At 44.6% G+C, this 13,605-nt stretch overlaps 1 protein-coding gene across 11 annotated transcripts in view; it reads left to right on the forward strand.

Moving 5' to 3' along the window:
- The window catches only part of DMD (dystrophin), a 2,125,007-nt gene that overhangs the window by 1,064,990 nt on the left and 1,046,412 nt on the right, over positions 1–13,605 (forward strand). The window lies entirely within an intron of this gene.

Consider the following 13,605-nt stretch of genomic DNA (forward strand, 5'->3'; position numbering starts at 1 on the left):
ACTTTAAAACTAGCAATTAAGTTTACCTTAATTAAAAGCTTGTAGCTTCACAGTTCAAAACTTTTACTGCATTACCACAGAATAGTACATAGTGATTCTTTTGAGACTGATTCTAGTTTTGAAAATCCTTACACGTATGAGTGATGCCACTGGAAGTATTCATATGAGTGTTTGCAGGATTGGACCTTATGTCATGGAATTATATCCAGATAATACTGTCAAAATACTGTTTAGTCCTAGTCTTTAGAAATTCATCTTCATAAATTACTGTAACTGTTCCCATCTACCCCAGAATAAGGAGTTTGAAGTTTGCTGTAATGTCACTTTCCTCCTAATTTCATTTTTAGATATGCTGATACAGTGTCCTGTCAGATAGTCATCAGCATAGTATACTATCTGAAGAAGTGCATAAAGTGTTCCCCAAACACTTACTAGGCGAGGGAGGAGGTATGAGGAGAATGAATGTACCAGAAATCTCATTTATAATTCAGAACTATTACTATCATATAAATGGGCTAAGGGGGTGAACTCATGGGCGCAGTGGAAAGGAGAAAAAATGCTTTACTGTACTGCACACTAACTCTTTACTTTGTCCTACAAGCCAAACCTAAGTAAACTAACTGGAATATGGTGTTTTATTAAAAATGAGTTGACAGTGGCAGACATAATGTAGATTGTGTAGAGGTGTACTTCTAGATAACCATCCAGTAACCAACTTTTGTTTTGGTTTATGCTTTGTTTTGAAGTATAAGCCAAGGAGGAAAATCAGGGAGAGTTGTAGTGGAAAGAATAGTTCACTAATCATTCTGATGTCATTGCTGTTTGGCTTCATCCTCTAAAGTGTAAATTAGAGAGACAGATGTATAATCTGGGAAGGTTTCCAGGATGTATACTTGGGGCTTTTTGTTGTTGTTTTTGTTGTTGTTTTTTAAATAAGATAACTCAGCACTGGCTGCACTAACTAGGATTCTGCTGTTTGTCACAATGCCATTGCAGCAGTGAAGATGAGATATAAGTGCAGACTGGATGGTAAAAGCAGCTTAGGCAGAGAGTAACACTGTTTTTTCAAAGCTCAGCTTCAGGCAAATTCTTATATTCCACACTAGTAAAATGAATGTTCAGTACCTTTCTGAGAGTTCCTCCCCACCCCGTATACAGTGGTGGATTAGCCTGGCTAATTGGGGGCCCCCAGAAAAATGGGCACCTGCCAGCGCACCAGGCATTCCTGTTGGGGAATGGGGCCGGGACATAGCGTCTTGTGCCACTCCACCAGTCCTCTTGGTGCTTCTGCTGGAGTCTGAGATTAGGACACCCCTCCGCCCTGACCTTTCTCCCCGGCAGGAGTGCCAGGACAGGAGAATCGAGCAAGCCCCCATGGCAGGAGCATGGGCAGGTACAAGGGGACTGCAGGCACAAAGGATGAAGAGGGGCCCCACGAAACCATAATCTGCCTCTGCCTGTATAAATATTCTTGCGCTGCTCTGCATGGGCCCATATAAATATTCTTGCTGTTCCAGAGTGAGGGAATAGCGTCTAAGGGTGAAAGCTGGGGACTGGAAGTCAACTCCTCCGATATTTTATTCCTAGCACTGCCATCATTTCCTCTGTGCCTCAATTTACCCATATGTAAGATCTACTGTAATAATATTCAGCTCCACTGAGGGTTGTTTTGAGATTATATATATTAATATTTGCAAAGTGTTTTGCGATCGTGAGATGAAGGGCAAAGTATGATTATTTATTAGTATTGTTCAACTGAAGTTTACATAGTTCTGTCCTATTTTGGTATGATTGACTATGATTATAACCTGTGATCAGTTGTGCTTTCTGGAATTGCACAGTTGTTTTTTTTTTTAATCTTTTGCTGTGTTAGTTTCAACTTTCTTTTTAAATCTGATTTTTTTTTCCAGAACACATATTTTGTGAGGTGGATTTAGGCTGCACAAAAGTGCTGGGGAGGATGTGACCTTTAGCATTTTGCTTCTAGCTATCTGTGTCTATAAGGGGTAAAAGTATCACAACAATTATACTTATGAGACTTGTTGCCAACATACGCTCTTAATGCTGAAGTCTTAGAAAAGCTTTAAAAGTATTATTGAAGAAATATCTTCTTTTGCTTTCAAATTCAATTGATTGGTAGGTGGATGTGCAAATGAAAAGGTGCAGATTCTGGGCTTGAAAGGTGGCTGCCACAGGTTAATACACACATCCCTGAGTAACTCATGTTCCTGAATCTTAGAAAGTCATGGAGTTTTAGTGAAACAGATGTTTCCACTTCTACAAGTGGAGAGTAAAATAACAGTATTCCAGTAGGTGAAGTTGAGGTGAGAACAATATCTCTGACAGTGATCTTGTAGTTCTTAACACACATCCTGCACCAGATCCCATAGAAGTCAATGGAGAGTTTCTTACTGACTTCAGCGAGCTTTGGATTAGGCTAATATATATAGTTTCTTGTTGTTCCCATATCCTGTCATATTTTAAGTTGCATTTTGTTGAAATTTCCTACTTAAACCTATGTTTTGGACAATATATTTTTTTTCCTTTCTGAAATAAGGCTTGTATTTTTGTGACAGAAAATGAGGAAAATGCTTACCAAGCATAGATTCTGGAACTAGAGGTGCTGCCTTGCCCCCTGACTTGAAGTGGTTTCTATTACATACAGGGTTTGCAGTTTGGTTCAATGGCTCTCAGAAGCCTGTGTGTAAAAATTGTTCCAGCGCCCATCACCAAATGCCACTCAGTATATTTTCAGTATCCTGTTTATAATGAAGGGAAGCTGCTAAGCAGTGTACCTTTTATTGGACATACTAGCTTAACGCTACTGTTGTAGTATCAGAGGGGTAGCCGTGTTAGTCTGGATCTGTAAAAGCAGCAAAGAATCCTGTGGCATCTTATAGACTAACAGACGTTTTGGAGCATGAGCTTTCGTGGGTGAATACCCACTTCATCAGATGCATGTAGTGGAAATTTCCAGGGGCAAGCTAGCTTGCCTGCATATATATACCTGCCCTTGGAAATTTCCATTACATGCATCTGATGAAGTGGGTATTCACCCACGAAAGCTCATGCTCCAAAACATCTGTTAGTCTATAAGGTACTACTGTTGTAGGAGTCACATCAGCTACTAAGCTCTTGTTTCAACTCTTGTAGTAGGCTGACACCAGAGAGGTTTTTTTTTGTGGTGAGGGGGACCCAAAACCCCAAACACACCATATTTAACTGACAGAGTTTCATGCTACCCTAAACTCCTTGCTTTGCAGATACAGCTGGGTAGGTCTGACTAACTGGAAAATTGCCCAGTGTGATGTGTTAGATAGTTAATCATTTTACTTACTAATCAGCTTGCTTCCCCTCAGTACAGTAATTGTATTGTAGAATTTTCCAAAGCACCCATAATTGAGTATCTGGACACACATTTTATATTTTAGATCAGTTTGCTCCTCCAAAATTTTCCCCAAAATAGAGAAAACTCCCACTACCACATCACAGCTGTATTAAAACTTCTGAGAGAATAAAAAATGGGACATACTGTACCTGCCAACAGACTATCAAAAGCATGTTTTAGAATTCTACAGCATTTAAACAGCTTGAACAGGGAAAGTGGCTGCATTCAGAAGCTTCCAGCAATAAACACTGGTGGCAGGCCACTAAAAACATCCTGCATTTATTTCTCACAAGCTGCATCCTGAGAACATTCATCCTAGCACAGTTACCTTAACACTGATCCAGGGATTTTTTTTTTTAATTTAATGTGTTGGAGGAGTTTGTTGATTTCAGTATCGAACTATATATTCATAATATAATTACTAAGTCATAGAATATTTTAGTAATGCACTTATAACTGTTTCTTGACAGTAATGTTCTGTAGGTAGATTAATAGGAAAATATTATTTATTTTTGGTGAAATTTGCGTGTATGTATTTATTGTAAGACCAGGTTAGGGGGACTGTGATGACATATGCCTTTCTTTATACTTGGATAAGAGGAATAGGTTTGCTAATTGAGTGGACAATGTAAGATTGTTTATGTCCTTAATTTACTTTACGTGCTTTCATGTTACTGTAATTGATGTGATAGGTAGTAGCACTGTTGTCACTGTGCAACTGTGTCTGGTTTTTGAAACAAAATTGTTTGTGTTTGAAATGTCATAGGTTTTTTTCCTTTTTGCATGTGTACATCTTTTTCTTCTTGTTTTCTTTCTCTGTTACCCCATTGAGTGCTGATAAATGAAGCAGTTATTGTTAAAATGTAATGGTATAGACGGTGAATCTGATCATTAAATTAAAGGTGTGAGCAGAACTGGCCAAACCAAGGCCTACATTCTGCAAATAGGTGTGCTAATTGAAGGTCATTCATGCTCCAGGGAAACCTGCAGGAGCCTCAGGCTATGTACACAGTAGCTTATGTTGGTATAAATTATGTCACTCAGGGGTGTGAATAAGACACCCCCTGAGTGACAAGTTACAGTGACCTAAGTGCTGGTGTAGACAGTGCTGTTGGCAGGAGAGCTTCTCTTGCAGACATAGCTACCGCTGCTTGTGGGGGCTGAAGTAATAAAGTTGAAGGGAGAGCTCTCTCCCATCAGCTTAGACTATCGGCACTAGCAGTGCTACAGCGATGCAGCTGCACTGCTGTAAATTCTGTAGTGTAGCCCTAGTAGGTCTCTCAAGGAAACTCTGCATAGATGGAGTCCATACTAGGACATTTGTTTGTACTGTTGGGGCTAATAATTGCTCCTGCTGAATCCTGTCTCATTCCAAGTGAAGATCTGCGAAGATCTGTATTTATTCAAGAATACATCTTCAGCATGGCCCTATGTTCACTTCCAGTGTGGATCACAGGGCCACCCAGAGGGGGGGGCAAGTGGGGCAATTTGCCCCGGGCCCTGCAGGGGCCTCTACGAGAGTTTTTAGGGGATCCTGGAGCGGGGTCCTTCACTCGGTTCAGGGGCCCAGAAAAATCTCGCGGGGCCCGGGCCTCTGGAGCTTCTTCCACTCCGGGTCTTCGGCAGCGGGGTGTCCTTCTGCTCCAGGGCGGAAGGACCCCCCGCCGCCAAATTACTGCTGAAGCGGGACCCACCACTGAAGTGCAGCCAGGTCTTCGTCAGTAATTCGGTGGCAGGGGGCTTCCGTCATGCGTCTTTGGGGCATTTCGGCGGCGGCTCCTGGAGTGGAAGGACCCCCTGCCGCCAAATTACCGCCGAAATGTGGGCCCCTCACCGCCGAAGACCCCAGGCCCCCTGAGTCCTCTGGGTGGCCCTAGCGGATAAAATCAAATTAAACATCAGATCAAGAGAAGAATGTAGTTCTCTTGGTTCTACAGCTAGCCTCTAACCCAAAATGCCTCGTTGCTAAGTCACTGAAACAGTGTTTCTTAGTTACCACATCAGAGAAATGTAGCTAGTAATTCTGTGCAGTTAAACACTGCATTTTAGTCTCCAGGCACTCTACATAGGGAGTGTGACGGAGTTTATGTATCCTACACTGGAACAGAAGGGTTTATGAAGCAACTCTGGGCCCAGGTGACCCTCCCGAGCCACACCTGCAGAGCATGCTCCTGATGGAGGTGGTGCTAAAAGGGAGCCAAACAGCTCAGAAGGGGTCTAACAGGTTAGGGAAAGAGTCCCACCCTGAGAGTTCCTGAAGAAAGGTGCTGCAGAAGCCTTCTCCCAAACAGAGAGCCTGCCAGAATAACAGAAGGGTCAGTTGCAGACGTTCCAGGGTGGTTGAGAGGTTCACCTCTTCCACGCCACCGTCTTTTTTCCCGTCGTAGTAGACACCGTCAGGCCACTCAGCATCATCTCCCTGGACTGTAAACTGACAAACCTGTAAGTCTCTGGAATAGAAAGGCTTGAGAGAATTAACATGGTACACTTTAGGCTTTAGTGGGGAATTGGGAAATGCTATGAGGTAGTTTACAGCTCCCAGGCGCTCTTGGACCGTGAATGGCCCTTCCCATGATGCTTCCATCTTATGGGCCTGTTGCGCCTTCAAGACCATAACCTGGTCTCCTACCTTGAAGGACCGATCTCTGGCATGTCTGTCATACCAGGCCTTTTGCTCTTCTTGAGCATCCTTTAGGTTCTCTCTAGCAAGGGCTAAAGAGTGTCGGAGGGTGCTTTGTAGGTTGCTTACAAAGTCCAGAATGTTAGTTCCTGGAGAAGGCGTAAACCCCTCCCATTGCTGCTTCACCAACTGTAATGGCCCCTTAACCTCGTGACCATACACAAGTTCAAATGGTGAAAACCCTAAACTGGGATGTGGTACAGCCCTGTAGGCAAACAGCAACTGCTGCAACACTAGGTCCCAAGTATTGGAGAATTCGTTGATGAATTTTCGTATCATGGCCCCCAAAGTTCCATTGAACCTTTCAACCAGGCCATTGGTTTGATGGTGGTACGGGGTGGCAACCAAGTGATTCACCCCATGAGTTTCCCACAGTTTTTCCATGGTCCCTGCCAGGAAATTAGACCCTGAATCTGTAAGGATGTCAGAGGGCCAACCTACCCTGGCAAAGATGTCTGTTAGGGCCAGGCACACAGTGTTAGCCCTGGTGTTGCCTAGAGCTACTGCTTTTGGCCATCGGGTAGCAAAGTCCACTAAAGTCAGTACGTACTGCTTTCCTCTGGGCGTCTTTTTTGGGAAAGGGCCCAGAATATCCACAGCTACTCGCTGAAATGGGACCTCAATTATGGGGAGTGGCTGGAGAGGGGCCTTGACCTGGTCTTGAGGCTTTCCCACTCTTTGGCATACCTCACAAGACCGGACATACTTGGCAACGTCCTTGCCCATCCCCTCCCAGTGGAAGGACTTCCCCAACCGGTCTTTGGTTCTGTTCACCCCAGCATGCCCACTGGGATGATCATGGGCTAAGCTTAAGAGCTTCCCCCGGTACTTAGTTGGAACCACCAACTGTTTTTGCGGCTGCCATTCTTCCCGGTGTCCACCAGAAAGAATTTCCTTGTATAAAAGTCCTTGGTCTATAACAAACCGGGATCGATTAGAAGAGCTGAGAGGCGGTGGGGTGCTCCGTGCCGCCGCCCAAGCTTTCTGAAGGCTGTCATCCGCTTCCTGCTCAGTCTGGAACTGTTCCCTTGAGGCTGGGGTCACCAGTTCTTCCTCAGACTGTGGACTTGGGCTTGGTCCCTCTGGAAGCGATGTAGGTGATGGGGTTGTTTCCGTTGCTGGTGTACCGCTCTCCGCTGGTGCACCTGAGGGTATTTCAGGCTCTGGCTGAGCCTTTTGGATATGGCTGTCTGTTGCTTCTGCCAGTTTTGGCTCGCTGGCGCCCTCTGGCGTTGAGTTTGAAGATGTAGTTGCACTTGCTGGTGCTGGTTGCTGTTCCAGTTCCGGGCCTGGGACTGGAGGTGCTGTGGCTGTTTCAGTGGTTGGCATGGAATCCGGGTCCACTACCTCTGTCTGGGTCTCTGGTAACACAGACGGGGCGTCTGTGGACGGCTCAGGAACAGGAATGGGTCTGGAAGCTTGCCTGGTTTGGCTACGTGTAACCATTCCCACTCTCTTGGCCCGCCTCACCTGGTTGGCCAAGTCTTCCCCCAGTAGCATGGGGATAGGATAATTGTCATAGACTGCAAAAGTCCACATTCCTGACCAGCCTTTGTACTGGACAGGCAGTTGAGCTGTAGGCAAGTCTACAGCTTGTGACATGAAGGGGTAAATTGTAACTTTGGCCTTTGGGTTGATGAATTTGGGGTCAACGAAGGATTGGTGGATAGCTGACACTTGTGCCCCCGTGTCTCTCCACGCAGTAACCTTCTTTCCGCCCACTCTCAAATTTTCCCTTCGCTCCAAGGGTATTTGAGAGGCATCCGGGCCTGGGGATCTTTGGTGTGATGGTGGTGTAATGAATTGCACTCGCATGGTGTTCTTTGGACAGTTGGCCTTGATATGTCCCAGTTCATTACACTTAAAGCATCTTCCATCTGATGGGTCACTGGGCCGAGGTGAGTTACTGGAGACTGGTGAGGTTGAAGGGTAGGGTATCTGTGGCTTTACTTGGGTGGTATGTGGGGTCTTTGGCTGTCCTCGGTTGTAGGGTTTATGGTCTGTGTGCCCCCTGGGGTAATCGTTCCCCTTGACAGTAGCTTTCTTGCTTTCTGCCAGTTCCATCCATTTGGCTCCAATCTCCCCCGCCTCAGCGATATCTTTGGGATTTCTATCTTGTATGTACCGTGTGATGTCTTCAGGAACACCATCCAAGAACTGCTCCATTTGTATGAGGAGGTTCAGTTCTTCCAAGGTTTGAATGTTGTTTCCTGTTATCCAGGCCTCATAGTTTTTTGCAATGCAGTAGGCGTGTTTGGGAAATGACACCTCGGGTTTCCACTTTTGGGTTCTGAAGCGCCGACGGGCATGATCTGGGGTTATCCCCATTCAGTATCTGGCCTTGGTTTGAAAAAGTTTATAGTCATTCATTTGCAGCTTAGGCATTTCAGCTGCCACCTCTGCTAAAGGTCCACTGAGCTGTGACCTCAATTCTACCATGTACTGGTCTTCGGGGATGTTGTACCCAAGACAGGCTCTTTCAAAATTTTCCAAGAAGGCCTCGGTGTCATCACCTGCCTTGTAGGTGGGAAATTTCCTGTGCTGTGGAGCAATATTTGGCGCCGGGTTGTTAGGGTTGGCTGGCACAGGCAGCCCAGCTTTTGCCAACTCCAGTTCATGTTTTCTCTGTTTTTCCTTCTCTTCATTCTCTTTTTGTTGTTTTTCTATTTCTTTTTGTTGTTTTTCCATTTCTTTTTGGTGTTTTTCCATTTCTTTTTGGTGTTTTTCCATTTCTCGGTGGTGGGCCGCCTCCTCTTCTTCTTGCTTCCTTCTGTGGGCCAACTCTTCTTCTGCTTGTTTCCTTCGGTAGGCTATCTCTTCTTCTTCTAGTTTTCTTTTGTGTGCTGCCTCTTGGGCTGCTTGTTCTCTTTGGTAGGCTGCCTGTTCTCTTTGGTAGGCTGCCTCTTTGATCTGTTCTTCTCTTTCTTTCATCTCCATCTCTTTTTGTTTTATTTCCAGTTGTCGCCTGTGTTCAGCTTCTTTGATTTGTTCTTCGGCCTCAATTTTTGCCTTAGAAGTCATGATTCCTGTTTTCTTGTGTTGGGGTGCCCTCCGGTGTTTATCTTCTGAACTGCAGGTTCTCTGTTGCCTCCTGAAGTCTGCCTAGCAACAGTGCCTTTAGCTAATTTTCCTTTTCTCTCTCTAGCTAATGTTCAATGAAGGGAAACCAGAAAAACCACTTTATTTGCATGCATATAAGTGCTGGTACTTGCCTCCTAATGGGAGGGCTATTGCATGACAAAAGACCCTCAACAGTTTGGTAATGGCTTCTCGCTTAACATGCAAGCCACAAACTGCCAGAGAGAGCAGAAAAAAAAATTCTCTCTGGTTCCCTTTTAAAACCAACTGTTTCTCTCTCTGCTAAAAAGCCCTTAGCAGAGAAAAGAAAAATATAATATTCCTACTGGCTTCTGGATTCTGTCTATATCCCACCGCTGCTACTCATATCATAACCTTAGTCCCAGATTTGGACCTTAGCGTCCAAAATATGGGGGTTAGCATGAAAACCTCCAAGCTTAGTTACCAGCTTGGACCTGGTACCTGCTGCCACCACCCAAAAAATTAGAGTGTTTTGGGGCACTCTGGTCCCTCTGAAAAACCTTCCCTGGGGACCCCAAGACCCAAATCCCTTGAGTCTCACAACAAAGGGAAATAATCCTTTTTCCCTTCCCCCCTCCAGGTGCTCCTGGAGAGATACACAGACACAAGCTCTGTGAAACTACACAGAGAGACTCCCCCTCTCTGTTCCCAATCCTGGAAACAAAAAGTACTTTCCTATTCCCCCAGAGGGAATGCAAAATTAGGCTAGCAATCCAACACACAGATCTCCCCGATTTCTTCCTCTCACCAATTCCCTGGTGAGTACAGACTCAATTTCCCTGAAGTAAAGAAAAACTCCAACAGGTCTTAAAAGAAAGCTTTATATAAAAAGAAAGAAAAATACAAATGGGCTCTCTGTATAAAGATGATACAACACAGGGTCAATTGCTTAAAAGAATATTGAATAAACAGCCTTATTCAAAAAGAATACAAATCAAAGCACTCCAGCACTTATATTCATGCAAATACCAAAGAAAAGAAACCATAGAACTTACTATCTGATCTCTTTGTCCTTACACTTAGAAACAGAAAATTAGAAAGTAGAACTACTTCTCCACAGCTCAGAGAAAGCAGGCAGACGACAAAAGACAAAAGACTCAGACACTCAATTCCCTCCACCCAAAGTTGAAAAAATCCGGTTTCCTGACTGGTCCTCTGGTCAGGTGCTTCAGGTGAAAGAGACATTAACCCTTAGCTATCTGTTTATGACACAGTTATTCTCACTTCTTTTATAAGACCCTGTTTTCAGTTGCTTAAAACTTTTGCAGATTTTCACTGTTCAGGCTGAAATTTTCCATGCTGTGTGTCAGCTTAACGATGAAAGTCTTTGGAAAAAATCAGCCAAATTGATTAAACCATTTTTAAGAACAAGGGTTGGGGGAAATGTATTTTGCCCATGTTAAAAAAAATTCTTGAAGCCTTTTCTTTCAAATGCTATAGTGTTCCCTTGCTTCAGAGAAGTGATTTACAGGGGCTGGACTTTGCATCATGGGATATGCCTCTTGCCATCCACTTATAAGTCTGACCAAATTTAGCTGTTATACACATTTGAAAAGAATGGCTGTTTGCCCATGTTCAGCAGAAACTTGCTAGAGCTTAAATCTTCAAAATTATCAACAATTGCCAAAGATTCCATCTTCATGGAGCATGATCGAGCCTTTCACAGCTCCAGTGTATGACAACACTGCACGTGAACATCCCCACAGATTAACTGAGTGTGCTTTCTCCAGTCCAGGATCACAGGCAGCCTTTCCTTGTAGAGCCTGTTCCTGGCTGCTCTGGGTCAGGTCCTGGAACTGAGAGAAGTGAACCTGTCTCTCACGTCCTTTCTGTCACCCCCTTCTTGCACCCAGGCAGCGTGCAGGGGGAAGCCATCTGAGTCAAAATGGAGAGGGGACAGGAGAAGGGCTTGTGGCATTGCAAGGGAGGGCTGGGGGAGTAACATAAGAACAGCCATACTGGGTCAGACCAATGACCCAGGTAGCCCAGTATCCTGTCTTCCAACAGTGGCCAGTGACAGATGTTTCAGAGGGAATGAAAAGAACAGGGCAACTATTGAGTGAGCCATCCCCTGTTATCCACGACTAGCTTCTGAAAATTATAGGCTTAGGAACACGCAGATCATGGGCATTCATCCCTGGTCACCTTGGCCATCAGCCATCAAAAGGCCTATCCTCATGAACTTTAAATATTTTTTAAACTCTCTTATAGTTTTGGCATTCACAATTCTATAATGATAAGCACCATAGAAAAGCTAAGAGGAAGTTAATATTTTTGTCTTCAGAGCAGGGTTTGAATAGTTATGGTAAATAAGGCCTGGGGCCACACATTAAGGAATGAGGAGAAAACAAAATATTGAATAGCTGCTCAGTAAGTGAATACTATCCCTTCTGTACACTGACTGAGGCAGGGTCCTGTGGAAAAAATAGTTTGAGACCATGTAATTAAAGACTGTATCAAAATCCAGACACAAGGGGACCAAATTATGATTACATAGAAAGCCATATTCCTGTATTTTCTAACTCTTGAGTGCTTGACTTTTCAACTTTAATAATCTTCTTTTAACATAGTTTGTATCTAATATGTAGTAATGAGTGCATGGTAGTGAACTGACAGCCAATCAGAATTTGGGGCACTGATATAATATGCTCTCTCTCTAATCTACCCTTTTCCGAAGAGGTGGGCAGAAGCTTCTAAATGGTCTTGAAGGGTCTATGTGACAGGGTGCTAAGCAGAAAACTGCTTAGCCAACCCCCCATCACTCCAGCTCCAATTAAGGGAGGTGAATTGGAGCTGGGTAGATCATCTGGCCCTGATAGGGGAATCTGGAACAGCTGCTGCTGGATCAGGCTGAGGCTGGATAAGAGCTCCAGGGGAAGGAAGCCAGGGGAGGAGCTGGAAGGAGGGAAGCTGCAATAGAGCAAAGGCAGTGAGGGGGGGCAAAGAGAAATAGCTTGTCCCCTTTTTCCTGCTGGTGGACTGTAAGAAGGGGACTACATGTATGGTGGAAAGGTGGAAGGAGCACAGCATGTAAACAAAAGCACCAGGTGAGGACTGCAACAAAAGGTCTCTCTGTGACTTTCTCAGCCCAGTGGGGGCAGGAGCAGGAGGGCCTAGCAGGGACTCCAGTATAGTACTGCATATAGCGGTCAAGGTGACAAAGGGCTGGATAACCATGTGGGGTCTGCCTCTCAGAGGCAATTATGCAGTTTCTTGGCTAGCTGAAGATTAAATAGGCATTGGCTGGCTGCTACTGCTGTCTTTGGATTCAGAAGCAGCAGTCAGTTTGAGATTGCACCCTGAGATTGCAAGCCACTTTGAGAATAGCTAAGCAGATGCTCTCACCCGAGGGAGCAGCCATAACCTTTGCCAGTTCCTCAGATGCTTACTCCTGCCAACAAGCATCATGTCCATCTTAATTGGGTTGAGCCTAAGCCAGCTGGGTTTCATCCTGGTCTGTGTCTTTGGCAAAGTGGAGAAGAAAAGGAAAACAGTTCAGTTCTGACTGGCTTTGATGAACAGGCAATATAGAACAGAATATTGGCATATAGATTAAACAGTGTAGCCACAAAGTATCACCCAGTGACTTCACACATGCTGAATAACACTGGGACAGGGCTGAAATCCGTGGGATTTCACAACTGAGAGCTTTGGAGGTGGAAAAAAGCAAATGGCCCAAACAACCCCTTTGGATCTCTCAGGAAGGAATGAGGGGAGCCACTTTTAAATTATTTCATCCTGCCCCTTGCCAAGTCCTGCAAACAACCAGCAGGTGTTGAATGTTGCTATTAGAGCTAGTAGTATCAATGTGCATATCTGGATTCCTTTCTGGATTACGGGACCACATAACCATGTCATGGATGGTTTGTGTTTTACTGATGACTGACTTTGCATTAAGCATTGTGAGCTGAAGTTTGGGGCCTGTGTCTGCTCTTATTGAGAGAAGTAGGGTTAACAGATAGCAAGTGTGAAAAATCGGGGTAACAGGTGCCTATATAAGACAAAGCCCTGAATATTTAGACTGTCCCTATAAAATCAGGACATCTGGTCACCCTAGATCTCACGTGCTACTAAAGGAACAGATACTGAGAACCTGTCACATTGGCCATGTCCAGGAGCCCTTCTCTTGCCTTCTCTCCACATTCTGGTCCCAACAAACAGAAATGAAGTGACTTGCCAAACTCTCATTAGATACCTTTAACAAAGTCGGTATTTGAACCTAGATATCTTGAGTCCCAGTCCAATGCCTTAATCAGAAGACCATCATCTATCCTGTTTTATATTTGGACTTTGATGTTTGAATTGATGTTTCCCTCTAAGGGATTCTTTTTACTTGTGTCCTAAAACATGTGCAGCACAGTGCAGTGGCTAGTCACAAACCCAATCCTTGCACCTTGTTCTGTTAAGGGCAGGGAGGTGTGAATGAGAGGTGGGAGTC

This window comes from Gopherus flavomarginatus, chromosome 1, assembly GCF_025201925.1.
Source record: "Gopherus flavomarginatus isolate rGopFla2 chromosome 1, rGopFla2.mat.asm, whole genome shotgun sequence".
Classification (NCBI taxonomy): domain Eukaryota; kingdom Metazoa; phylum Chordata; order Testudines; family Testudinidae; genus Gopherus; species Gopherus flavomarginatus.